This window comes from Phaseolus vulgaris, chromosome 3 (assembly GCF_000499845.2).
Source record: "Phaseolus vulgaris cultivar G19833 chromosome 3, P. vulgaris v2.0, whole genome shotgun sequence".
NCBI lineage: Eukaryota > Viridiplantae > Streptophyta > Magnoliopsida > Fabales > Fabaceae > Phaseolus > Phaseolus vulgaris.
In genome coordinates, this window is record NC_023757.2 from 25,333,973 (window position 1) to 25,361,965 (window position 27,993).

General features: G+C 35.7%; 1 pseudogene; it reads right to left on the minus strand.

Moving 5' to 3' along the window:
- Positions 1 to 360: 360 nt before the first annotated feature.
- Positions 361 to 27,727, minus strand: LOC137839425 (uncharacterized; annotated as a pseudogene).
- Positions 27,728 to 27,993: the final 266 nt, after the last annotated feature.

The following is a 27,993-nucleotide window of genomic DNA, read 5'->3' on the forward strand; positions in this document are numbered from 1 at the left end:
AATCATCATGTATGAACTTTAATAGTACACAATTGTTTCTTCTGATAAGGAATTCCTTTAAAATATGAAATGAAATTAAAAACCTATGACAAAGGTATTTTAGAATTGGATGTACCACATTCTACAATTGATAAAGAATACGTACCATACTTTCAAGATGACCTTCAAAATATTTTTCGATAAAATAAGGTTCGTACAGACTTTTGTGTCACACAAAATCAATGGTCAAACTTATTACAGTTAATGTATATTAGTTCTCAAATTGGTGTTCATATATTACAAAAAACAATATGATAAATAAGAATATTCAATTAATTAAAGAATTTTCATACCTCGTATGTAAGGCTATAAGAATATACTTCAAACATTTTCGAATATTTCTCTAACCACATTAGTAGTTAAATTAGTGGTACTACCATTATCATCCAAAATCAATATCTTCAACCCTTTCTTAGATTTTACTCTGGAAAGAGCAACATATAACTGTCTATGTGTAAACACTGGACGTGGTAGATATAGACCAACTTTATTGAGCATTTGACATTGACTTTTATTTATTGGCATGGCAAAGCACAAAGATATTGGAAATTGCCTTCTTTGAAACTTAAATGGCAAACCTGTTTCGGAAGGAGTCATGTTCATTCTTGGAATCAATATTTGATCACCAATATTTTTCCCAGTAATAACTTTGGCACCAATAACATTCTTCCCCAAGTGAGTTACATGTAATCTTGTTCCATTGCAAAGTCCACTGGCTTGATCAATATTTCTTAGAAGCGTTATTGGAACTCCAACTTTTAATTTAACACGGTGACTGGGAATTCCAGAGCATTTGATATCGTTCAAAAATTCATTTGTAAACCATTCAGCTTGAGTATTTTCTTTTTCTTCAGATTCACAAGGACCTTCTTCTTAAATAAGTAACTTTGTATCCTGGTATTAATGATAAAATGGATTCATTCACTTGATCCACACATTCTATAGTAGGACATAATATTGCACCATCATCAAAAGAACCATCACATGTCACATTGTTTATGTAGGAGGGATAAACAAAGTCAACCAAATGCAGTAAAGGTTGTTCAACATCTAAAATTAAAATGTCTTCCGGTATTTCAATACTTCCTTGTCCCAACTCATTTAACTCCATATCTCCATCTCCAATGTGAAGTATCCAATCAGCAAACTCTTTTATTTCTGTTTGACTCTGCATTAATGTATGACTCTTTAATCTCATATTCTCTGTAAATTTTAGGACTTTGCAATGTTTCCATAACTTCGAGTAATTTATTGTTGCCTTCATAATGTCATATCATGATCCATTTTTTACAACAGGTAATATTTGTCGGAACTCTCCTCCCAATACAATGACTTTACCACCAAAAGGTTTAAGAGCATTTTCTTCACTTTCAGCTCTCATCAAATCCCTTAAAGTTCTACCCGGGCTTCAAAACACAACCTATTAATCATTGGGGCTTCATCCCATATAATTAATTTAGTTTCGATCAACAATTTGGCCTTAAGACTTCCTTGAGGTATATTGCAGGTTGACTCTTCATTTTTTAACAAAGGAATGCAAAAAGTAGAATGAGTTGTTTTTCCTCCTGGAAGTAGCAAAGAAGCTATACCGCTAGAAGCTACATTCAACACAATCAACCATTTTTCCACATGAAAGTTTTTCCGGTTCCTCCATAACCATATAAGAAAAAAAAACCACCAACCTCTGACAAGACTGCTGTCATTATATTCTCATAGACTTCCAGTTGCTCCGGAGTAAGAGATTGAAAAAGAGAACAATGCATTTCAGACATTTCTATTTTGTCATAATTCAATTCATCAATAATGAAACTATTTTGATAAATAAAAGAATCTAAATGAATAGGTTGTAGCAGACTTGAAAATTCTTTCAAAGACTTACCATTTGAAATTAATAAGTCTTCTACTTGTAGAAGAATGGTTTTGTATTTGAGCATCTTCAATTCTAAGACCTAGGAAAGAAATTATATGTCATACAGTAATTATAAATTATAAATTATAAATTGTAAATTATAAATTAGAAATTGTAAATTATAAATTATAAATTCTAAATTCTAAATTCTAAATTGTAAACTATAAATTCTAAATTCTAAATTCTAAATTCTAAATTCTAAATTCTAAATTCTAAATTCTAAATTCTAAATTCTAAATTGTAAATTCTAAATTCTAAATTCTAAATTCTAAATTCTAAATTCTAAATTCTAAATTCTAAATTCTAAATTCTAAATTCTAAATTCTAAATTCTAAATTCTAAATTCTAAATTCTAAATTCTAAATTCTAAATTCTAAATTCTAAATTCTAAATTCTAAATTCTAAATTTAAATTATAAATTATAAATTATAAATTATAAATTATAAATTATAAATTATAAATTATAAATTATAAATTAAATTATAAATTATAAATTATAAATTATAAATTATAAATTATAAATTATAAATTATAAATTATAAATTATAAATTATAAATTATAAATTATAAATTATAAATTATAAATTATAAATTATAAATTATAAATTATAATTATAAATTATAAATTATAAATTATAAATTATAAATTATAAATTATAAATTATAAATTATAAATTATAAATTATAAATTATAAATTATAAATTATAAATTATAAATTATAAATTATAAATTATAAATTATAAATTATAAATTATAAATTATAAATTATAAATTATAAATTATAAATTATAAATTATAAATTATAAATTATAAATTATAAATTTTCAAGAAATAAAAAATTTATACGTGGTAGGGCAAACTCCTTTCTTTTTTGGTATAAAATGTCATCTGATAACAACTTCCATGTTTTGTTTCACACTTCATCTGGTCTAGACATAGTATTCACCAGTAAAAGAGTAACAAATAGTCTTCTCAGCTGAATTCCTGAAGCAAGGTCACTGTACTCTATAATGGCATCAATAAACTCTTTATCATCTGCCAATAACCCCTTTGCACAACATGCCTCTTTATATGTTTGGTGAATGAAACCATTAACAGTCTTGATGCTATCATAGTTACAACAACCCTTTTGATAATTCAACAATAACCTCAGATAGTATAATTCCCCTGACCCTGGAGGAATATATGTTAACCTTCCAATACTAACACCAATTTTGCTTGGCTTCCACTCTCTTCTGTCTACCATCCAAACAAAATGTCTAGGGTATTCACAATAATTCAATTTTTTTCCCAGTGGATAAATTTTGTTAGCTTCAATCCAAGCTAAAAACATTGTTCTTTTATGTTCATTGAAGTTCAATATTTCATCAATGTCTTCATTGTCTTTAAAGAGAATCGGTTGCTCGTACAATAGATGAAAAGTCAATCGTTGAACTGGAGGCCATCTATGATGAATATCAAAGGCAAATATTCTCCACACAACTTCACATGGGGATATGTATCTACATCATAATACTGTTTAATTTCATCTGTCTCTGTAGAGTCTTTATGAGTAGTAGTAATTTTCAAATTGGGCTTGGTACCTCAGTAGTAGCAATGGGCTATATAGCACAACATTTCTATTGTCCAACTTAATTCCATTTTTAAGAATGAATATTCCATTATCTTGACGTTTGTAACAAGGATATCCATCCTCATCAATCGTAGTCAACAATTTAAATTTCTTGGGGTAAAATTTAGAACATCTACCATTAATCATGCAAGGTGAGCTTATTTGAGTTACCCCGCATGGGCCATGTATCATGTAGGTTGCAACTGCCTTTGACAATTTAGGATATAAATTTGCATCCGGTAATTCTGCAGAAATGACTCCATCAATATCTGTTGAAGTTCTTAACATTTTCTCTCCATCCAACCACAATAATATGTGGGCATGAGGTAAACCCCTTTTTTGAAATTCCACATTGTACATACCTATAACAATATGAAAAATTCTTCAAATGTAATACATAATAATACAGCAAGAAAAGTGTTAAATATGGGTTAATGTGGATTACCTGCATTAACTTTGCCAAAATAGTAATATTTTTTTTAGTCAATCATCATTTGATCTAATTTCATCTTGAATACTCTATAAATAATGTCTGGCCTATCAGCAACAGTTAATCCTTTTGAGGTAACAAAGTCATGTATTTCAGACCAGTTTACATTGCAGGTAATAGTGATAAATAAATCAGGATATCCAAATGTTTTTCAAATGGCCATAGCATCTTGGCAATTGTTGAACATATACATCATTCCTCCTGTGAAAGATGCAAGTAAAATTATACGCTTTCCAATTGCAGGAGAATTTGTTTCTCCTTGATTCATTGCTTCTTGTACACCTTGCAAAATATCACAACGTATTGTTTTTTGGTTTAGCCTTATGAACGACAACCTTTGAGCTTCAACCATTGTATATGCATCAACCAAAAATTGTTGAAACAATCGACGTGAATGGACTATATTCCCAAACTCCACATTTCTTTCTTGAATTCTAAATGCAATAAATTCTCTTAATGAAATACGAATTCTTTCATGTTCTCTGCTCTTACTTCCAGAATTCCGTATTGGAATTTGTTCTTGATAGCCATTCTCTCCAAAGGGGAATATTAATGGATATTGTAATGGAATAAAGGCTTTATGTTTTTCATGGAGTCTAAACAATTGTCCTGAACTTTTTTTCACTATGATATCTCGTCCTACATCCATGTTGCTCATATCACCCACAATTAACGTTGCTATCTCATATGTTGTAGGGGTATTGTACACTCTTGGATCTATGCATCGATGTCTAGATAACCTCAATGAAAAATATAAATTTACATCGTTATGTACAAAATCTATTACCCTTCTAAAACTTTTCGCCAAAACATTGTTGTCATCAATCATCTAGGTAAGATCTTCAATCAAGGATTTTTCAAACTTCATATGTTTCAATTTCGACCTACAGGCAATTTTTAAAAATATATCATTAAAAATTATCTTTGAATTAATTCAGGTAATATAAAGTAACTCAATAAAGTAACTGAATATAACACATACACAGAGTGAGATAATCTATTTGACACTTCATTTTGAGTGTCATATATGTAAAGTTGTGCAAACTTAGGAGATGATCCACTATCAGGGAGCAAGCTTCCAATCATATGATAGTTTTTTCCATGCAGAATAAATTGAGGAGGTTCATATCCATCATTTATCGAAGAGTGAACATTCCCTCCAATTGAAGTAAATGAAAACATACTATTGTTACTTCTAATATTTTGTAGATAGTGTTCACTTCGACTATCTTGCCCATTTAATAACTCTAACAACAATTTAGGAGGTTCTTGTTGGAAAGGGAGTTGCACTTTTCCCTTTTGACAACAAATAGAAAAATCAACGTTAACATAAGTCTTAGATTTCTGAGATCTTTCGTCATACCACACCTTGCCCAAACAGTATTCACATTGAATAGTAGGTTGTCCAAATTCAACAATATCTATTTTCAAAATATTAAGAAAGGTGATATATTACTTTGTTGAGATAAATGCATTTAGTTTGCATGAAGAAGTTATAGTTAAAGATATGCACCTTCATTTTCAGCTTGTGACTATAATTCAGAACTATAAACTTTTGTGGTGTCATCTGAAACAAAAAATAATAAAAAAAAGTGGTTGTTAAAAAATTAAAAAAATTAAAATTATAAATTAACAATTTTTAGTACCACTATTTTCTTCATTTTGCACATCTTCGTCAAAATTCAATATCTGAGTCACTGATTCAAGGATTTGAACATTGTATGTTCCAGACTTGTTATGTAAGTTTAGTGTGTTACTAACTACATACCCTACACTCCCTGCAACTGAATTACCTGGACACAATATGTTCAAAACCAGCAACTAAGTAGTAGTAAAACCAACAATATGATTTTGAAATTTACTTGTCATAAAAGAATAAGGAAAGAGAATTTACATTGGTTTCCAGAACTAACCTTGAACTTTAGGTGTAAGAAATTCTTGTGCAGTACAGATTGTTTGTAAATCTGACAATGATTACGAAGTTGTATCCATCACGTTCAAATGATTATTAGATGTCATTGATTGAGAAACATAATGATTTAGTTTAAAAAATTGTCTCTTTCATTAAATGAATTTTCATTTGAATGATGAATTATTTTATAAGTCATTATTGAAGGAATAAATGTATGAAAATGAGTAATGTTTCAGTTTATATTTCTACTACCTCTTGCTTGATCACCCTTTTGCATCTTTCCCAAAATGTGCACAAATACAAACAAAAAAAATAGTTTCCAAAAAAATAATACAGAAATAAAATTCAAATGTGCTATTGCTATATATTGTAAAAAAATACAAACAAAAAAAATAGTTTCCAAAAAAATAATACAAATATAAAATTCAGATGTATATTCATGTACTATTGCTATATATTGTAATCAACTATAACAAATAATGGATTGTAAACTAACCATGAGGACGTTCAGTGAGGCTAATTTCTCCATGAGTAATTGTTTGCATTGAAGACAATGCTTTGGTAGTTGAATGCATCATGTTTAAGTCATTGTTAGGAGTAAGGTTGTGAGAAAAAGAGAAATTTGAGCCTGTAATTTCATATGTCTAATAACCAAAATCCTAACTTGATTTAAGAGTACTTTGACCTACAACAAAAAAGTTTAAATGAGTGATACAATAAGATAAATCAATTAACAATGACTATACAAGAACTTATAAATTCTTTTACATTAAAGTTAATCTTTCAACAATGATTTGAAGAACTTTAACATTTCATTGTGTTTGAATCATATATATATGATAATTATTACTACTTAATGATTTCAGCTAGTTAAGAAAATTTATAGTAAAACATAAATTAGTACTATAATTAATAAATCTAAAATGTTTGTATCTTTGTAATAATACTATAATTGTAATTAAACCATGTGAATGATCCATTAAGAATTAACCATGAACCTACACTGTAAGCCCAATTTCTTCATTACTAACTGTACCCATTGATGACAATACTTTTGTACTTGAATGCATGGTGTTGAATTCATTGTCAGGAGTCAGGTTTACAGAGATAGAATCATTTATGCCTGTATTTCGAGAAGTTTAACACCAAAATTGCTTACTTGAGTTCGCAATAGTTCGACCTAAAAAAAATGAGGCATAAGATTTGACTTTAGTACTATAATTAGAAATTTCATTGAACGACATACGGCGAGAGTTAAATGAAATAAAATGTCATTGGTACTACCTCTTCTTTGGTCAACCTTTTTGTGCTAATCATAAATGAAGATTTTCCTCTCTTCCCTTGCATATTTACCAACATTTCATTAATATAAACACACACAAAATATTCCACAAAAACAATATATATATATATATATATAAATTAAAATGTTTATTGATGTAGTATTAGTCTAAATTGTAATCAATATAATTAATAATATGTTCTTAACTAACCTTGAGCAGTTCTCTATTACTAACTGTACCCATTGAAAACAATACTTTGGTTGTTGAATGCATTAATTGATTGTTGGGAGTAAGTTTCTCATAAATAGAGATATTTGTTATCATAATTCCTGATGCTGGATAACCAAAATCGTGCCATGAGTTAGGAGTACTTTCACATACAACAAAAAGTCTGAATGAGTGATAAGATAAGGTACACGAATGACAAATTACTATGTATTTGTTTTACACATTCAAAATCAATTGAAAAATAATTTAAATTTGTTTTACACATTCAATATCAATTGAAAAATAATTTTAATTCTATTTGAAATATAAATATAAATATAAAAAAAAGGTAATTAGGTTTCACTACCTGTTGTTTTGACTTTTTTGCTGCGCAGTTCATACAATATATTTCTTCTTTTTCTTCTAGCATATTTTCCATTATCAGCATCAAGAACTAAAAAAAATTACAAAGAAAATCATATATAAAAAAAATTACAAAGAAAATCACAATCGTGCTAAGAGCTTACCAGCAATATGAGGAGTACAAGGCATGGATCTGCTGCACCCTCAGGAGGGGACAACGCCACCATGCAACAATTCATGGAGACGATGCGCACCCTCCAAGAGGCGGTAGCGGCGTCTAGGGTCGATCAAGAGCGTTTTCAGGTTGACCTAGCCGCATCACAGGCAAACAACGAAGATCTGCGCAGAACCAATGAGGAATTGCGTAGGAGTTTGCAACAGGAAGGGGAGCGTGCAGTGGATGAGCGTACCCCACCCATACCACCTAGGGCACGCCCCATGCCGTTCTCTCAGGAGATCACGGATGGTGTGTTACCAGCCACGTCCATGGGCCCGAAAGTCACCTTCACAGGTGTAGAGGACCTAGAGGCTCACCTCACAACGTTCCACATCCAGATGATGCTTACAGGAGGATCTGACGTTGTGTACTGCAAGCTGTTTATGAGCACATTGGCAGGCACAACGTTGGAATGGTTCATCAGTCTCCCTGATGGACACATTACTACCTTCGACCAATTCGCAACGCTGTTCAGATAGCAGTACCTTATCAGCAGGGCTCCCCCTCCGATCTCTTACGATGTCTTTGACATAAAACAGTACCAAGGAGAGTCATTGAAAGTGTTCTTGAACAGGTTTGGGGTCCAAGTGGTGAGACTGAACACCAAGGATGAAGCCATGACGGTGCATGCCTTCACCAAAGGAATGCTACCAAGGCCCTTCAGTGACTTGCTGCTTAGATATTGCCTGAAGAAGTTCTGCGAGATCAGGCATCGGGTTATGGCGCACATTGCCACGGAAGATCAAGTCACAGAAAAACGTGGCAGCGTCGGTCCTGTTCGACCTCGAGCAGCAGGTCGACCTCAACCCATGAGGGTGCACGAGGCAGCAACAAAGAAGAAAGGCTCAAGAAAGCAGCAACCATATGGGACAAGGAAACCCCATACTAGGGGACGCACAAGGGGGGACGCGCCCCCCAAGCACAATTTTCGTGTAGAGCTCAAGGAGCTGATCGCAATCCCTAACATAGCGGCAAGGCTAATGATGCCCTTAAAGGTTGACAAAAAGTTGGGGCCCAGCAAGAACGCTTGGTGCGAATTCCATCAAGCCTATGGCCATGCCATATGCAACTGCTTGTCACTGGGGTACCAATTGGACGAACTAGTGAAGAGCGGCTTCTGGAAAGACTACCTCCTATAGCCGCAAGGGGATCATGCGTCAGCAGCCACGGGAGCAAATCAGGAGCATGAGGTGCCCATTCATGGTGAGATCAACACCATCTCTAGAGGTTCTCAGGAGGAGGATGCACCACTTCCCAGCATAAGAAGTATGCACGAGAGGTGATGGCAGTAGAGGTACAAGAGGCAGATCAGACTCTCGATGTCGACCTCGTCTTCACTAAGGCCGACCGCCAGGACGTCGTTCCACATGACAATGACCCGGTGGTGATTTCGGTAGTGACAACAGGAAAGAGGGTGCATCGCGTCCTCGTGGATTAGGGAAGTTTGGCCGATGTGATGTTCTAGTCGACCTTCAACAAGTTGCAGTTGTCTCCAGACCAGTTGAGACCTTATACCGGTTGCTTGTATGGTTTCGCAAGAGAGCAGGTGGAGGTGCGTGGACACATAGAGTTGAGGACAACCTTCACAGATAGCACAACTTCATGCACTGCAAACATCAGTTACCTCATTGTTAACGCTCCATCAGCCTACAATATACTTTTGGGTAGACCTGCTTTGAACATGATTGGAGCGGTGGCCTCTACGAGGCACATGAAGATAAAGTTGCCTTCCCTCAAGGGTTTGGTGATCACTATCAAGTCTGATCAGAAGGAGGCTAAAAAGTGCTACGAGAATAGCCTCAAGACGAAAAAAGGAGCGTTTGTTGTTACCACTCAACCTCCGAGGGAAGAAGGGGTCACCCGCGCAGAGATCGCCCGGGAGAGACGGCTCGAACCTGCCGAAGACGTGTTAGAAAGAGAGATCGGCAGGAAGAAGTTCAAGCTTGGCAAATCCCTAGGCCAAGAGACACTTAACCAGATCACCGAAGTCATAACTCGGCACTTGGATGCTTTTGCATGGTCTGCCTCAGACATACTCGACATAGATCCTGACTTCCTGTGTCATCGTCTCACCATGGACACCCAAGTCCGACCTGTTCGCCAGAGAAGATGAAAGTTCAATGACGAGAGGTGTCAGGTCATCAGAGAAGAGACGCAGAAGCTGTTGAGCGCTGGCCACATTAGGGAAATTCAGTACCTTGAGTGGCTGGCAAACGTGGTGTTGGTGAAGAAGGCTAGTGGAAAGTGGAGAATGTGCGTCGACTTCACAGACCTTAACAACGCCTGTCCGAAGGATTCCTACCCACTGCCCAGTATCGATGCTTTGGTAAACAACACATCTGGTTGCAGACTACTCAGCTTCCTGGACGCCTTTTCTGGTTACAATCAGATCAGGATGCACCCCAGGGACGAGTGCAAGACAACGTTCATGACAGAGTTGTCTTGTTATTGTTATAAGGTGATGCCCTTTGGGCTTTATAATGCAGGCGCGACCTACCAGAGACTGATGGACAAAGTACTAGCGCTAATGATAGGGCGAAATGTCCAAGCATATGTGGATGACATGGTGGTCACCTCCCAACAGAGGAAACAACATGTAGCAGATTTAGAAGAGCTATTCACCACAATAGCTAAGTACAAGTTGAAGCTGAACCCTGAGAAGTGTGTGTTCGGGGTAGAAGAAGGCAAGTTCTTAGGGTTCCTACTCACCGAACGAGGGATAGAGGCGAATCCTGAGAAGTGCGTTGTGATCATAGCAATGAGGAGCCCAATCTCAGTAAAGGAGGTGCAGCAGTTGACAGGGTGCATGACCGCTCTATCCAGGTTCGTGTCAGCAGGGGGAGATAAGGGGCATTCCTATTTCCAGTGTCAGAAGAGGAATAGCAGGTTCATATGGACCAGGGAGTGCGAAGAAGCGTTCCTTAAGCTAAAGGAGTACCTGGCCAGTCCACCGGTGTTATGCAAGCCACAGTTGGGTACTCCACTTCGTTTGTACTTCGCAGTTACAGAGCGGGCGATCAGTTCAGTCCTGGTGCAAGAGCAGGACCAGGTGCAGAAGCCAATCTACTTTGTTAGCAAAGTATTGCAGGGGCCTGAAGTTAGATACCAGGCCATAGAGAAAGCAGCTCTGGTAGTAGTGTTCTCAGCGCGAAGACTTCGCCACTACTTCCAGAGCTTTACAATGATAGTGATGACAGACCTTCCCATTCACAAGGTCTTACAGAAGTCGGATGTTGCAGGAAGGATGGTGCGTTGGGCAGTAGAGCTATCAGAGTTTGACGTGCAGTACGAGCCTAGAGGCCCTATTAAAGGCCAAATTTATGCTGAATTCGTGGTAGAGCTCTCCTCGGCGACCACGCACCAAGAATGAACAGGTTTTAAATGGGTACTCTCTGTAGACGGTTCCTCAAACCAACAGGGTAGTGGGGCTGGTGTAATCTTGGAAGGGCCAAATGGGCTACTGATTGAGCAGACCCTGCGGTTCCCTTTCAAGGCCAGTAACAACCAGGCAGAGTATGAGGTCCTAATCGCTGGAATGTTGTTGGCTAAGGAGATAGGTGTGAAGGGTTTGCTGGCAAAGAGTGACTCCTTGTTGGTCATGGGTCATGTCACAGGAGAATACCAGGCCAAAGATCCACAGATGGCTGCATACCTAGAGTACGTCTAGATTTTGAGGGAGAGGTTTGAGGCGTTCGAGCTAGACACGTCCCCAGAGAACAGAATGCCCGAGCTGACTTGCTAGCAAAGCTCGCCAGTTCGGGCAAGGGGGGCAGACAGAGGACCGTCATTCAGGAGACCCTGAGGACACCTCGAACTGCCACAGATAGTACAACAGAAGTCTAGCAGATCAGCACTTCGGAAGAGGTGAAAAGGAGTCATCGTTCGTTGACTCAGGAGACGTTAAAAACGCCCAGAATAAGCGTGTACCCAGTTGCTGGGGAGAATTCTTTGCAGGTTTACCTAGTAGAAGCAGAAGAAACTTGGATGACACCCTACCAACGCCACTTGGTTGATGGGGTACTGCCGCTAGAGCCTACGGAGGCTAGAAAAATCAAGAAAAATTCGAGCAAGTACACCTTGATCGATCGAAAGTTGTTCAGACATGGGTTCACTCACCCTATCCTTGTATGTGTAAGTGGTGAGTAGTGCACACGCATTATGACAGAACTTCATGAAGGGATATGCGGGAACCACATTAGCGGCCGAGCTCTCTCATCAAAGGCCATTCGCGCAGAATATTATTGTCCAACCATGAGGGAATATTGCACAAGGTATGCACAGCGATGCAAGCAGTGCCATCAACCTGCTGACTGGCACAAGGCGCCTCCAGAAGAACTCAGATCGATCTATAGCCCATGGTCGTTTCATACTTGGGGGATCGACATTCTAGGGCCTTTCCATTTAGCGGTGTGGCAGATGAAGTACCTCGTGGTAGCCATAAAATACTTCACAAAGTGGATAGAGGTTGAGCCAGTGGCACAGATCACAGCCCACAACTGTGTGGAAGAACATAGTATGCCACTTTGGAAGAACAATAGCACCCAGTTCGCAAGCCAATAGTTGGGTAAGCTATGAACGGAGTTGGGAATAAAGTAGGTGTTCGCATCAGTCGAACAACCCCAGACAAACGAGCAGGTTGAGTCCGCCTACTGAGTTCTGCTCAGAGGACTGAAGAGAAGGTTGGAGAAGGCCAAAGGGACCAAGGCAGAGGAGGTTCCTAGAATTGTGTGGGCTTACCACACTACTCCCCAGTCCACTACCAAAGAAACACCCTTTAGCTTGGTGTATGGTTCAGACGCAATGATTCCTGTAGAGGTTCAGGAGAACTCGCCATGTTTCCAGAACTTTGTGGTTGAAGAGTCCAATGAAGAAAGAAAGGTGAACCTGTACCTATTGGATGAAGTAAGGGAGGAAGTGAGAATCATGGCTGAAGCTTTGAAGAGAAGGGTGAAGTACAAGTACAGCTCCAAGTTGAGACCTCGGCAATTCCAGGTCGCCGACCTGGTAATGCGAAAGGCCTGCTCATACCAACTAGAGAACAAATTAACTCCGCAGTGGACTGGTCTCTTCAGAGTGACAGAGGCCCTTGGGAATGGAGCATACAGGCTCGAGACATTAGAAGGTGGAGCGATCCCTTGTACATGGAATGCAGGTAACCTTAAATTTTATTTCAGTTGAATTATCGCATTGTACACAGTTTTTAGGGGACACTTTTTTTCTCTTATAAGGGTTTTTTAACGAGGTCACCCAATAAAATTCCAGTTAATCAGTTAAAGGAATATATCTTCAAGCATTTTGTAAAGTGCAATTACGAGCCTCTCACTTTGGGAGAGGATGGTTCGTAGAGAACACCTCCCCCTTGAGTGAGAATGCCAAGGTTGAATAGTATGGTTCGCCAGTTAAATCCTCCATTGCCCTCAAGAGCGAGGATGAGGTCAGTTATGAACCATTCACTTGGGTTAGAAATCTCAAGATTGGGATAGATGGTTCGCAGAGAACGCCTCCCTCTTGAGTAAGAACGCCAAGGTTGAACAATATGGTTCGCCAGTTAAATCCTCCCTTGCCCTAAGGGGCGAGGACGAGGTCAGTTACGAACCTTTCACTTGGGTTAGAAATCTCAAGATTGGGATAGGATGGTTCGCAGAGAACGCCTCCCTCTTGAGTAAGAACACCAAGGTCGAACAACATGGTTCAACAGTTAAATCCTTTTTTTCCCTCATGGAGCAAGGTCGAGGTCAGAAAGGTGAACTTCTCCCTTGTTTGTAAGTTAAGGTTGAGAACAACATGGTTCACCAGTATCACCAGTAAGACATCTCCCTTGTCCTCAGAGGCAAGGATGAAATCGGCAGGAAGACCTTTCCTTTATCTTGCAAGACAAATGTCAAAATAACAAGTGAGGGTTTTCCTTATCTTCGTACAATGAAGGTAAGGCCAGCTAAGAGTTGTGCGTACATCACCGATACCTTAAGACAATGAAGGTCGTAAGAAGGTAAATCAAGTGGGAGAAAGCGTGCTACTTAAAGTGTGAATATGCGTCAAAGGCGTTGTTAGCAAAGTTAGCGCAACACACGGCTGATAATGACCAAGACAAGAAAACATATTAAAGAAAGGCAGATTTGATAAGAAAAATATATACGAATTATCGAAGTGTTCATCAAGCAGTTAAGTTACAAAAGGGGGGGATTACTCCTTGGCAACAAGCTTCCCATCAATGACTCGCTTGGTCAGATCGAATTGGGAGAGATCCCTCCCAGGATGCACGACATCGTTGGTGAGCTCTTCCTCAGTCTGCTTGAAGAGTTCAACCTTGTGGGCTAACTCCCCCTCCAGCTGGCCAAGTTGGACCTCCTGTTGAGTGGCCCTTTCCTCCAGCTTGACCATCTTGGCATGCGTCTCTTCAGCTTTCTCCTTCAGCTCGATGACCTCATTCCGAAGGGGCAGAATCTTTGAATGAGCGAGAAGGGCCTCTTGAGATTTTTCAAATAAGAGCTTCTTGGTATCCTTCTCGATTTGGCGAAGATTCGCCAACTCCTGGTGCAGGGCAGTCTTGCGTTGGGAGAACTTCTTGGCTTGGAGGGTTGATTCCTCCCTCAGCTTCAACACCTCAGCCCTCAGTTATTGTGTTTGAGTTGAGGCACGGCTGGATTCGACGAGGAAGGCCCCAAGACCTCTGGCCACAGGCCCTCCCAGGGAATCTTCGCCCTGGCTATCTACTTCTCTACCTTGAAAGCCTTGGAGAACCTCTTGGAGGAAGGAAGGCAGATCATCAGCAAAAGGCATGGTGTGATCTCCCACAAGGGCGTTCTTCCCCCCGCCTTCGAGAACTATGAGTTCACGAGGAGAGGAAGCATTGAGGGGGTTCTCCCTGAAGGAGAGAGTGTGGCCATCTAAAGTAGAGAGTGATGGGGCCACGACGTCGTCCACTCTTTTCCTCTTAAAGACGAGGCATGTGCAAGTATCCTCATTTTCGGAAGCAGTAGCCTCCACCACCCCTTTTTGCCTATGGTCGATGGGGGCTGGTTCGGGAGAAATCGGAGCAGAGGTAGCCACAAGATGAGGGCCCGCAGGGGTTGAGGTGCCTGCATCGGCAAGAGCGGCCTTGCGACAGGCGACCAACTCGACCAGTTTGTTCCTCTTCTCTGCATCAAGCACCATATCTGCACAAGAAGCCAACAAAGCATAAGAAGCTAAAACATGCAACTAGCAACAAGTATATAAGCAAAGTTAGGTAAAGGCATAGACAAGTACCAATATGGGATTTCAGAAACTTAGGGTGGAACTCATTTTTTATCAAATCAACAGTGTTGAACCCATGCTAGAGAGGAAGCCACACACCTCACGATTGAGTGGGCTCAAGTCCTCTAGACTCCTTGGCTTCTTGAGCCCAGGCTTCTCCACCCAGTAGAGTGGGAACCCATCCAGCAGGGTAAGGTCGTGCACACTGCAACATACTTTAAAGAACTTCTTCCTAAAGCCTTTGTAGGACTGCTGGAAGAGAGATAAGAGAACTCTCCCCACCACTCAATTGAAACTCAGCCACAGTATCTTGCCAGGATTCTTCGCTTCGAAGAAGTACAACAAGACGTCCACTGAGGGTGTATGGCCAAAATGGTTGCACAGGATGGAAAAGGCCCTCACAAAGGCCCAGCTGTTGGGGTGCAGCTGGGCAGGGGCCACGTTAACTTTTTTTAGAAGCGCGCGCTTGAACCCCGTGAATGGCAAGCGGAGCTTGATCCGCTTGAAGATTGTGGAGTACATGAAAAAGAAGGGTTCTTCAGGGCTTGCACAATCATCGACGCATACGGGTTCTCCTGCCCTATAGGGCTGGACCGATACGTATGCGTCGTGTTCTCTCCCAAAGATTTGAAACTTCTCATCGGACTCGTTTTCCTTATAGGCCTTTACGTCCTTGGTGGAGGTTATTTTGGAAGTTTCAGCCAAGAGTTCATCAGGTGCCCAATGGTAGAGGGTTTTGTAATCGACAGAAGGAGTAGGGTTCAATGTGGTTTAGGTTCTGGCCATCTCGATAAGAAAGCTAAAAAGGGAGAAAATAAAGGAAGAAAAACGAGGGTTTAGAAGAAGATGATGGTGTGACTCAATAAACCAGAAAAGCAGAGACTCGAAAACGAAGAACAGAGAAACGAAAAATGCAAAAAACATAAACAGTCCTAGAACAGTTATAGCATGCTATGAGCATCGAAATCATAAAAGCAAGAGTAATCGTAGAGTAAAGATCATACATTTGAATAAATTTGGTTTCAGAGGTAGAGGTTTTCGAAGAAGAAGAGAGTGCGTTTCGGGAACGAGAAATGTTGGGAAATACTTAAGTGAAGTAATGAAATAGTGAAGGGAGTGTAAGGGTTTAAGGGTTTAAACGTACACGAAGAAGCACAAGCGGCAATGAGCCCTAACCGTTGATCTTGCCACGTGTACGCTGATAAAAAAAGTATGGTGAGATGTCACTTCGGTGCACTGTTCATGTCCTATGACCCAGTGCCACGTTGGTTGCCAAGGGAGATCACTTAGTCTTTTCACTAAAACAAGTTACAGTTCGAGACTGGGGGGCTTGTGTACCGACCAATCCTCGGTCATCGACCCCAAAAAAGACCTCAGACATCGGACAACGGTGTCAGATAGTAAAGATGGCCCACGTAAGTTGGGTCCCACAAGCAATATGAGTTAACATGAAGTTAACTCCAGATACTAAGAAAAGGCCTAAGTCACGAGGGATCCATGCACGCGGGGTGTATAGCGCATTCGGGCGCGGCACAAGTAAACAACCTTTGGAGGCGCTAAGGCCCGTTAGGGTTAGGGTTTCCAAGGGTAGGTTGCATGCATGGCACGTGAATACTTAGGGCACCCATAGAACAGATGGCTCCGCAACATTGGTGCATGAGTTGGTACCTTGGTGGCCATTTTGTTAGTCGTTGCACTCCAGTAAAGGGAAGTCTTATGTGCCAGATTATGTTAAGATTCTGTAATAGCGACGCAGGGACATTCTCCAAGGAACCCTAAACATGGGTAACAGAACATAAGTAAACCCTAGTTTCTACCTATATAAAGGGCGTTAAGAACCCTAGCAAGGTACACCGTTTCTAATACTGAAAATACTTTATACACTTACTTTTTCTTTGTCCCAGTACTGACTTGAGCGTCGAAGTGCAAACGGCCGCCAAGGCACCCTTTGTCTTTGCAGGTGATTCGTTCTTCAACCCAAGGAAGTTTGATTCTCAGGCAGAGACAGGAGGGCCAAAGACTGTCGTCTGAGTCAACTGAAAAACGAGTCAACCAGCGAAAGCAACGACATACAATACTTTGAAGTAAAGAATATACTTAAAGTTATGCTTACCATTACTGGATTCGGATATGCATGTTGTGTTTGGATTTTGATTCTCTGGAAAATAAAACCCATGTAAAACAATAGGTCAAATTATACACAGACACTAAAGCTATTAAAAACTATAACATACCATTTATTTTTTATATATTTTTACCACTAATTATGTTGAGAGTTCATTCATTCTTACATCATAATTGACTATGAACTTGTTTTCTGAACCTAATTTTTAAATATATATCTATATCTATATCTATGTATATATGACACTTAAAAATCTAAATATAAGTTGTAGTTGTTGTACCTGATACATTAGAATTTGTTTGAGAAAGGCTAACAATCTTATTTCTTCTATTAATATTTTGCTTGAGTTGCTCCATAACTATTGAAAGCTGAATGACTGAGGTTCAGGGATTATTGTAGTAAGAAAAACTATTTTCAGCCATAAAAGTATGTACTGTTTTGAGGACTAAGTGTGTACAATATATTGTTCTCGCTATATTTGTTTTGGTTGTTTGTTTTTGCGCCAATTTTTACGGTACATGATGAGGAACGGGACTTCCTTATATGTTATTACTTTGGCATAATGTAGTTATTAGTTAAAATATTAAAATATTTAACAAATAAAAAGGTGTAATATTTTTATATAATAATAATGATATTTAATTATATATAATTATAAAATAATGATATTTAATACTTAAAAATGTTCAACCAAAAATTTACCTTTCAAAAGGGATAGCATTTGTACTCTTTTTCTTTATTTTGCATAATAATCAAACAAACTTCGAAATGTAACGTAATTAAAAAATCAAATAATAACAACCATAAAAACAATTATAAATTTAGGTAGGATCAATGTTCAATGAAGAAAGCTCATGCAATGCATGTCTAGAAGTTGTTGTGAAAAAAAGGAACTTAACTTTTAAGATGTGAAAACAAATTCCTGTTCCAATCCAAAAGAACAATGTTCTACTTTAAGCATTGTCATTAATGAATTGTTGGTTGACTTTTGAAAGAACAAACCTGCAGAAAATATACTTATCATATTTTATATATAATAATATATATAGTAAATAGTAAATATAGTAATATATATAGAGAGTAAATATATAGTAATACATTTGATCCGACATTTATCTAGAAAAAGTCATCTCTTAAACCACAGAAGAACGAAGCATTGTCCAAAAACAGAAACATAAAGTACGTCAATTTAAAAAAGATAGCATGATCTGACAACCCTAATAAGCAAAAAAAATTGGCTAACTTTCTTTTGCACAATTGTAGAACAGGTTTTCTGTTTAACAAGAAAAAAGAATCATTGCATTGGAAATATCTGAAATAATAGACAGCTTGCAAGAACACGTAATATATGTATACCACGAAAAAAAATTGACTTTTTACTTACACTCCGTTTTTCAGATATGCTTATTTTGTAGTTCCTAATTTGACTAAAACAGAAATCAAACAACAAAAAATATAAATGAAGAAGATGGTAAATAAAATTATTATTATAACCCCATTTTTTTTTATGAAATGTATATACCTTAAATTTGTGAACTAAAAACATTTAAAATTGGAAACTTTAATCAATATTTATGCTCAAAATGAAAAAAGATCCAAACTTTAATTACCTTTTCCATTCCATGGATACCTCTACAGTGCATATGGTTACCAAGTTCTATATTGGGAAATCACAGTAGAAGAGAAACAATTTTTATGTCTTAAAGCTTAAGAATAGAGAAATATTATTATAACATTTTTTTTTATGAAATGCATGCACCTTAAATCTATGAACTAAAAACATTTAAAAATGGAAACTTTAATTAATATTTATGGTCGGAATGAAAAAGATCCAAACTTTAATTACCTTTTTCGTTCCATAGATAACTCTACAGTGCGTATGGTTACCAAGTTCTATATTTGCAACTCACAGTAGAAGAGAAACAATTTTTATGTCTTAAAGCTTAAGAATAAGAATAGATAAATATAAGAATAAGAATTAAGTGAGAATGAAAAAACAGAAACCACTTGTGGCTTGTTTTGTAACATGTCTAAGTTCTACAGCGTTTCACTTGTCACTCCCAGAATCAAGCCGAAACAGAGTAAACAATCTGGTAGATCTAGTATAATGGACAAAAAGAAGTTGCCTGAGACAAAGAATAGAGCATGGATATTGTAAGTAAGGTTGTTTCTAAACTGTAACAAATATATATCAGTTGGCTTATGAATGTCGAAGAAGATGAAGATGATAAAGGGACAATGAATTTGCACTAATATTAGCACACCCAACTTTATGTGCTTTTCCACAAACTTCCTCAGTCATTTGTTAATGATTTACTGTGAAAATTGTGTTATTCAGTTATTTTTAATATGCACTAATATTTGTTTTTTTTTAATTTTTTCTAATTTAACTTCGAAATTTGTACTCGGTGTTAAAGTAATGATGAGCTGAAAGTTCTCGAAGTGTTAAATATTATTTTATCCAACTTTTTTTCTTGGAAAATAATACAAATGTCCTTTCTTGGGCTACTTTAATTCTTCTTAACAATATTTGTAAGCTATTCAACATTTTAACTTATTTTTTTATTGCACTTTAAAATTATAATAACTCTGGCTAAATATAAAAATTATGAAATTGAGGAATATAAAAATAGTGAAATTGAGGAATTGAAATTAAATTAAATATAATACAAAAAAATTCAACATTAAAATTACACAATTTTACAATCTTAACGATCCACAAATTATATGTAAAAATGAAAGAATAATTTTTTTCCATAACTTGTAAATTACAATACATTACAATAATTTAAACTAATTTAAATTAAATAAAAGTTTACGTTCCCATAAGATATATACATGAAAAATGAAGTATTAAACACCAACTTCCTGTAAAACAAACAAACACTCACACTTGAATTTTCTCTCTATTGTATTTCTTTGTGTGGTGCATCTTACAACTGCGAGAACATCTTTTTTATAGGCTTTAAGGAAGCTCTTCTAGAAAAATCTTCACTATGGCCTTAAAATCTCACTAACAACATAATTAAAATCCCACTCACAACTTTTGACTTTTCACCTATCCAAACTCTCATTCTACTATTTTCTAGTAACTTCTAATTTTAAAACCCACAAATTACATTTAAAGTTTATTCAACAAAAATCCCCCATAAACTTAAATGTTTCTACCATCCATCATGCCAATCATCTTGTATTTTCCGAAAAGTACTTTCGGTAGCGGTTTTGTGAAGATATTCGCAACTTCATCCAGACTTGCCACATGCACCAATTCCACACTTCCTTTCTTTACATGATCACGGATAAAGTGAAAACGAACATCAATGTGTTTGCTTGTTTCATGGTTCACTAGGTTCTTTGCCAACTCAATTGCTTATTTGTTGTCAACTTGAATCATGGTTGCACCTAGTTGCTTTAGCTCTATCTTGCTCAACAAGTTCCTAAGCCATATTGCATGACATACACACCAAGATGCTGCCACATATTCAGCTTCACACGTCGATAGCGTCACGATCGGTTGCTTCTTTGAAAGCCAAGAAAATGTTGTGTTGCCCATAAAGAATACATATCCCGATGTACTTTTCCGATCATCTATATCTCTGCACCAATCGTTGTCAGAGTAACCCACCAACTTGTAATCTTCTGCTTTTGAGTAGAACAATCCGAGTGATACAGTACCTTGGATGTACCGTAGGACTCACTTCAATGCCTTCGAATGTGAGTAAACTGGTTCCTCCATGAATCGACTTATGATGTCGACACTTAATGAAAGATCCAGCCTCGTGCATGTGAGATAACGAAGGCTTCCTACCAAACTCCAGTATCTACTTGCATCAACACGTTCTCCTCCATCGAACTTTGAGAGTTTTGCACCCAGTTCCATTGGTATTGATACTGGGTTACAATTTTCCATCTTGTACTTCTTCAAAATCTCCTTTGCATATGTCTCCTGTGATACAAAAACACTCGTCTCTTTTTGTGGAACCTCCAAACCAAGGAAAAACTTCATCAATCCCAAATTTGTCATCTCAAATTCTCGTATCATTGTGCCCTTAAACTCTTCTATCATCTCATTATTGTTACCCATAAAAATGAGATCATCAACATAAAGAGCAACAAATATCATGTTACCTCCATTGTTCTTTGCATAAAGAGCATGCTCGTAAGGACATTGCTTGAACTCGTTCTCCTTGAAGTATGTATCGATACAAGTATTCCTTGTCCGTGGTGCTTGCTTCAACCCGTAAAGTGCCTTATTCAATTTTAGCACCTTCTTCTCGTCTCCGATTTTCATGTACCCGGGTGGTTGTTCGATGTAGACTTCTTCAAGCACACCATTCAAGACTTCTTCTTTAAGTTCAACCTGCAAAATATAATCCACAATAATTACTGCAATTAAAAGTAGAATTCATTAGATTATACCAAGTAAAGTTCTCGTAAAATAAAAAAAAAATGTGTGTTTCTTCCAGAAATAAATTGTAGGCAAATTCATATTTAACTATGAAGTCACCTTTTGTCATATAAAATAAAGTCAAATACAATATAACAAATATTTATAGAATGAAATAGTACTCATAAAAATTACTAAAAATTAGAAAAATGATACAGAAAAACAAACATATATACATCAAAACGTTTCAAGATAAAAAAATAACAACTTAATACATCAATGACTAATTAATTAATAATAAACAATGTAAACATAAACAATATATACAAAATCAAATTAATATATATGCATTCCACAATATGAAACAGGTTTATGATTTTTCTTAATATACTGACAATTCTTATAGCGTTGAGCATATTTAGAAATGTCAACACATTATTAATATGCCAAATAATAAATGAAAAATTAAAAACAGTATGTATACAAGCAAATATTGGAAACAAACAATAAATACAAAGATATAAAATGAGATAATTAAACATAACCATAATAAAATAAAAATAAAGAGTAATCCAAATAAATTGTTTTTGTTTCAAACAAAGTGGAAATTTGATGTTTCCCAGCAAAGGAAGGAAGCAATACTTGCAAAATAAAATAACTAAAATATACTAATATAGTTCAAAACAATAAACGAGTATCCTAAAAGCTTAAAAAATTTAATTATACACTAAGTCTTTTTGTAGTGACTCGTCATCAGTGGTAGAACCCTAATATCAAAAGAGGGCTTCTTGTTATGACATTCAAATATAATTTTGTCATCTTCACGGATAGAATGAAGATGACAAAATTGTTTCCACCTGCTACCAAGTGTAACGCTTCTGGAAGGAAACCTGGACTTGAAAACGTTGCATTCCACATCTTGTAGTCATCCATGTAGAGTAACCTTCTTGAACTTCCTTCTACGAACATATTCAACAAAAGGAGAAGGCAGATCCTTCAACAATAACCAAATTATTAGTTAATAATTAGTTAATAAAACAAATATAATATACCAATAACCATTTAAAAAGAAAGGATGGTAAACTGACCACATATCCTCCATAGACCTGTTTTGAAGACAACTTTAAGCCAAAATGTATAAAGGAGCCATTGTTGAGCGACTCCCTCCCTTGAACATCATTCAGAAAATTTCTTATAACACTTTCACATAACTCCCCCATATAAATGGTTATATGGAAGGAGTTATTACCCACGTAACGAAACAATATATTGTAGTGACCTTTAAACCCTCAAAAATCACTCAGACTGGACCATCCATAGAAAATTTTGGGACAAAGTATATCTTTGTTATAACATACTATATGAATATTGCCTTGATTGTCGTTGAGGGTCCATTCCTCACCCAATTCATTTTCAAACTCGATGGCGAATGCACGATCCACGTGCCCATTCTATCCATTTTAAAACCATAAAAATACTCAAAGAACTGAAAAAATTATGAATAAATAGGAATCTCAAAAGAAAAAAAAACATACCTCACCACGAATGTTAATTGTTGTAAACAGACCTCGAGTAGAAAGTTTTACGATCTCTTCAAGAATGACAGCCATGACAGTGAGAAAAGGAAAGATGATGACGATGAAGTAGGGAAGAGTAATTTAAGAAGTTACAAAGAAGAAAGCAATAGGATTGTGAGTAATAAAAAACATTACTTATTTATAGCAATCATACCTTTACAGTCACAAATCTACGATAAGTTTTTTCTGAAACAACATGTCCTTTCATTTTCTATATTAAATAATAAAAGAAATTAAAATCCAATAATGATACTAACAAAATTTAAGAAATTAATAATTATTAATAAATAATAATAAATTAAAAATCAATAAATACGAAAAGACAAAATTACCTATAATTATTCTTTGACGTTTCGATTTTCCATTGCCTTATACAACAGATCTTTTCAGTTAAAGCAACTATTTTCATAGATAAATAATTATAATATTAATGACATGTATAATTAATTAGCATTATATAATAATAAATTAAAATAGTAAACATAAAACTGTATTATAATTTGTCATATATATATATATAAAATAAATATAATATAAAATATATTAAACATAATAAATATTAAATATTAAACATTAAATATATTAATGAAATATATTATATATTATTATTATTATATATATATATTACTATTATTATTATATTATATATATTATTATATTATATTATATATATATTTAAATTACATATTTAAACCTTCAACCCTAAATCCTAACCTTTAACATTAAATAACCTACCTATAATTAAAATTTAAAATATAATTTGATACTAAATTTAAAATATAATACTTTTAACTTATGTAATTATTACTTCTTTACATAATATTTAATTAATTAATCTAGAAAGATGAAATGAATACTTTGAGAAAGTGTAAAGGATACAGAAGGAACAAATTTTATGCAAAAATAAAAAATCAAGTGATGCCTTAGTTACTCTGAGAGGTGTTTAATGTTATCCTATATTGCGTTTGAATCCTTAGAGGTTCAGTGTAATGGGAATATATTTTTTAAAAAAAATATTTTTCGTAAGGACAAATATATCGTTAGATAAAGAATTTTTTTTTATCACATACTAAGGTATTATCTATAAAAATTGAATTGACGAAAAAATAATACTTGTAATAAATAACCTGTGAAAGGAAAATAGTATTTCAATAACCTTCACACAAAAAAATCACAAATTATAATTAATAAAATATTATATTATTCTATATAAATTCATGAATTAAAGAAAAACTAAAAGTTGATGCACTTACCATTACGATTCTGAGCTTTCATGAAAGAACCATTGTTACAAAATAAAGTTACAAAAAGTATGCCATTATATGAATTACACAAAAACAAACTCATTAAATAAATTAAAATGTACACATAAAATTGAAAAACAACGAAATATAACAACGTCAAAATCAACTATAAAATCATTATGTATCTCAAACATAATGTCAACTTATGAAACCAACAATATTACATAAAGAGATTTAAAAATATAATTGTACTAATACATCATAATATGTTCTACATAGAAATTAAAGAAAGTCTACAATACATGAAAATAGATCATTCAAGTTACAAAACATTAGAGAAACAGTATGAAATTTTACTAATCCCTTTTTTATCTTGATATTTTTTCTTAATATCCTCAGTGGGATATCATCATCGGGTGTGTGCGCAGGTGAAGCAAGATCTCTTGTAACTCGTGGAGCAACCACTTCAGCAGCAGTAGCTAAGACACTATCACTGCCTAAATCAACAGTTTTAGATTACAAGTCAGCAACTTCATTGGAAAATTTATTAGTAAGATTCAATTATTCAATTTTTTAAAACAATACTTTAAATGAAAATTACTTGAGAAAGTGGTACAGAGGAATCATCCTATTCGACATCTTTAACAGTACACCGTCTTTTCTTCTGAGAATGAAGTTTCTTCACAAAATGAGAATTAAATTAAGTTAAAACAGTAAAAATAAGGAATTTCAGGGTAAAATGTAAGTCAAAATAGACTGAAATTAGGAAACATACCACATTTTCAACACGACCATCACAAAACCTTTGTAGAGTACTGTACCGCCCAGGTAGTCGGAATTGATGACGTGGCTACAAGCAATAGTATAGGCGTGTTGAATGGGACGCCTGGCTGGCAGAGGGGAAGGACGTCGGGGGGTTCGTGTGATCGTCAGTCGTTAAGTTGGCGTGCCCCGATCTCTAACATACCTAAACCAGCGGTCACCAAGTTTGTGTTGTAGTCGTCGGGTGTGAACTCAGGTGACAAGGCGATCGGAGATCACCGAGAGGAGGACATCGCCGAAGGATCAGGAAAGCTTGTTCCAGGCTTTCGGAGCAAAGGATGAAGTCGTCAGATAGTCGTTTCTCAGCTTACCCGAGTGTGCACAGTGAAGTAAGTAAAGTAGAGTATAATGGCGGCCGGCGAGACCACAGGGAAGGTGTGTATGAAGACACCCGTACTCGCCACGCAAAAGAGATCGCGCTCCAAGGCAGCTACACGCTGAGTTGCTTCCTGAATAAGTAACTTAGTCGAACAGCCTGAAGAGTAAGAGGTGACGCTCAAGTCAAGGATGCTCCAGATGGTGACACGTGTACATCTGGATGCGAGCCACGTGTCCAGATGTGTAACTGTCAAGAGAGAGAAAGCGCACAGGTATATCAGGGATCCTAACAAGCTTCTGAGGTACACGCGCGTTTTAGAATACTTCTTTTACGCTTGTGAGAACTTGAGTACGCTGAGAGAGAATATTGCACGGTTCCTGAAGTTCTTAAGTTTTCTCTTAGTATTTTGGTGGTTCAGTCGCTGACTTGGGCGTCGGAGCGTGATCGGCCGCAGCGGCGCCGTTCTGTCTTTTGCAGGTTCTTGAGGTGAATCAAGGCGAAGGACGGAAGCTAGCACGGTGCAAAGTCGATCTAGATTTGACGAGGCAAGGCTCTTGCGTTCTGGTCAACAGGCAGGATCAAGTACTATCATCAATACACACTTTTTTGACACAAAATGATTGGTCAAACCTAAGAGATTGGTCTTTAACACAACCAACTTTAAACAACACAACTTTGCCAATCAAAATATCAAATTCTTTTGGTAGTACACCGAAATCACCGTTCTAAATATTAAAAAAAAAATATCAATTAATATAATAACCTTTTCTTATATGCATAAATAGACATATGCATGGATGGAAAATTTACCTTATCATGACTTTCAAATAATTCAGCGCAAGATTTATTGATCAGTGTAGTGGCATCCCTGTCAAATAGAACGAAAGTAGTGGAATCTGTTTCATCAATTACTCGCAACTTAAGCTTATACCTGAAATATAAAATACATAAAGGTTTACAAATTATATCTATAATTTAATAAATATAATTAATAATTAATTAATAGTTAATTATTAACACAATAATAATTATAATTAAAAATGAATAATTAATATAATAATACAATAAGTATTAAGTATTAAGTATTAAGTAATAAGTAATATGTAATATGTAATTAAAAATAAATTCAGGCAAGTACAAACATTACCTCTGTTGGACTTTGATAACATGTTTGTTACATTTCTCACAAAAAACATTTTGGAATCCGGGTAAACAGCTTTACCGCATAAGCAAGCCGTGTACCACCAATCGTCCTCAATTACAATATGTTTTATTGTAGCCAAGATAACAAAAGTGTTTTGGAATCTGGGTAAACAACTTTACCGCATAAGCAAGTCGTGTACCACCAATCGTCATCAATTATAATATGTTTTATTGTAGCTAAGATAACAAAAGTGTTTTCCTGTAAAAAGAAAAAAAAATTATCTTAAACTATTAATAATCCATTTCAGTAAACTGTTAAAAAACAATAGTAATACCTTTTTGCAATTTTTCAGGCCTTGAATAGTATTTCTACGAATGAAGTTGATGAATTCATCCTCAACATTTTGTTTTCCATAATCACACGATTGACGGAGTCCCTGTGTAGGAGAATCTGTACTTTCAATCATCCTACACATGTAAAAGTTGTGGTTAGAAAGGGTCATACATTTTAAGTATCGAATAAAAATGTATTAAACTAACTTTTTCTTGAGTTTGGTTGCATCTTTAGACTGTATATTACATATTATTTTTGTACAGTCCAAGCAATGTTGTAGACAAAACTTGTCTGCATTAAAATATAATGCATTGTTTTATAACAAAAATCATGTAAATACAATAATAAAATAAAAAATTTAAATAAAATTACAAATTCATCACTTCACATACCCTGGAAAATGTTTACTTTAGAAAACTGCACACTGATGACAATATCTTGCAACTCTCCACATGACAGAAATGCATTGAGCTCATCAACATAGTTACCAAATAAAGTACACTTCATGCGGTAGCTATTGTAAATTAAAATTAAAATTGTAAGAAAACATATTTTGGATTCGTTATGGTACAAAATATTAGCTTACCCATCAGCTTCAATAGAAATCACATTTAACTTAGTTGATGATCCTTATCTATTCAGCTCTTTTTCATTCAGTTCCCACACCAGTTAATATTCCAATAATTATCTGTAAAAACATATTCATTTAAACACATGTCGAAAGAAATTTGTTCAAGTAAAAGAATATTACTTACCGACTAAGTAGTCAATAT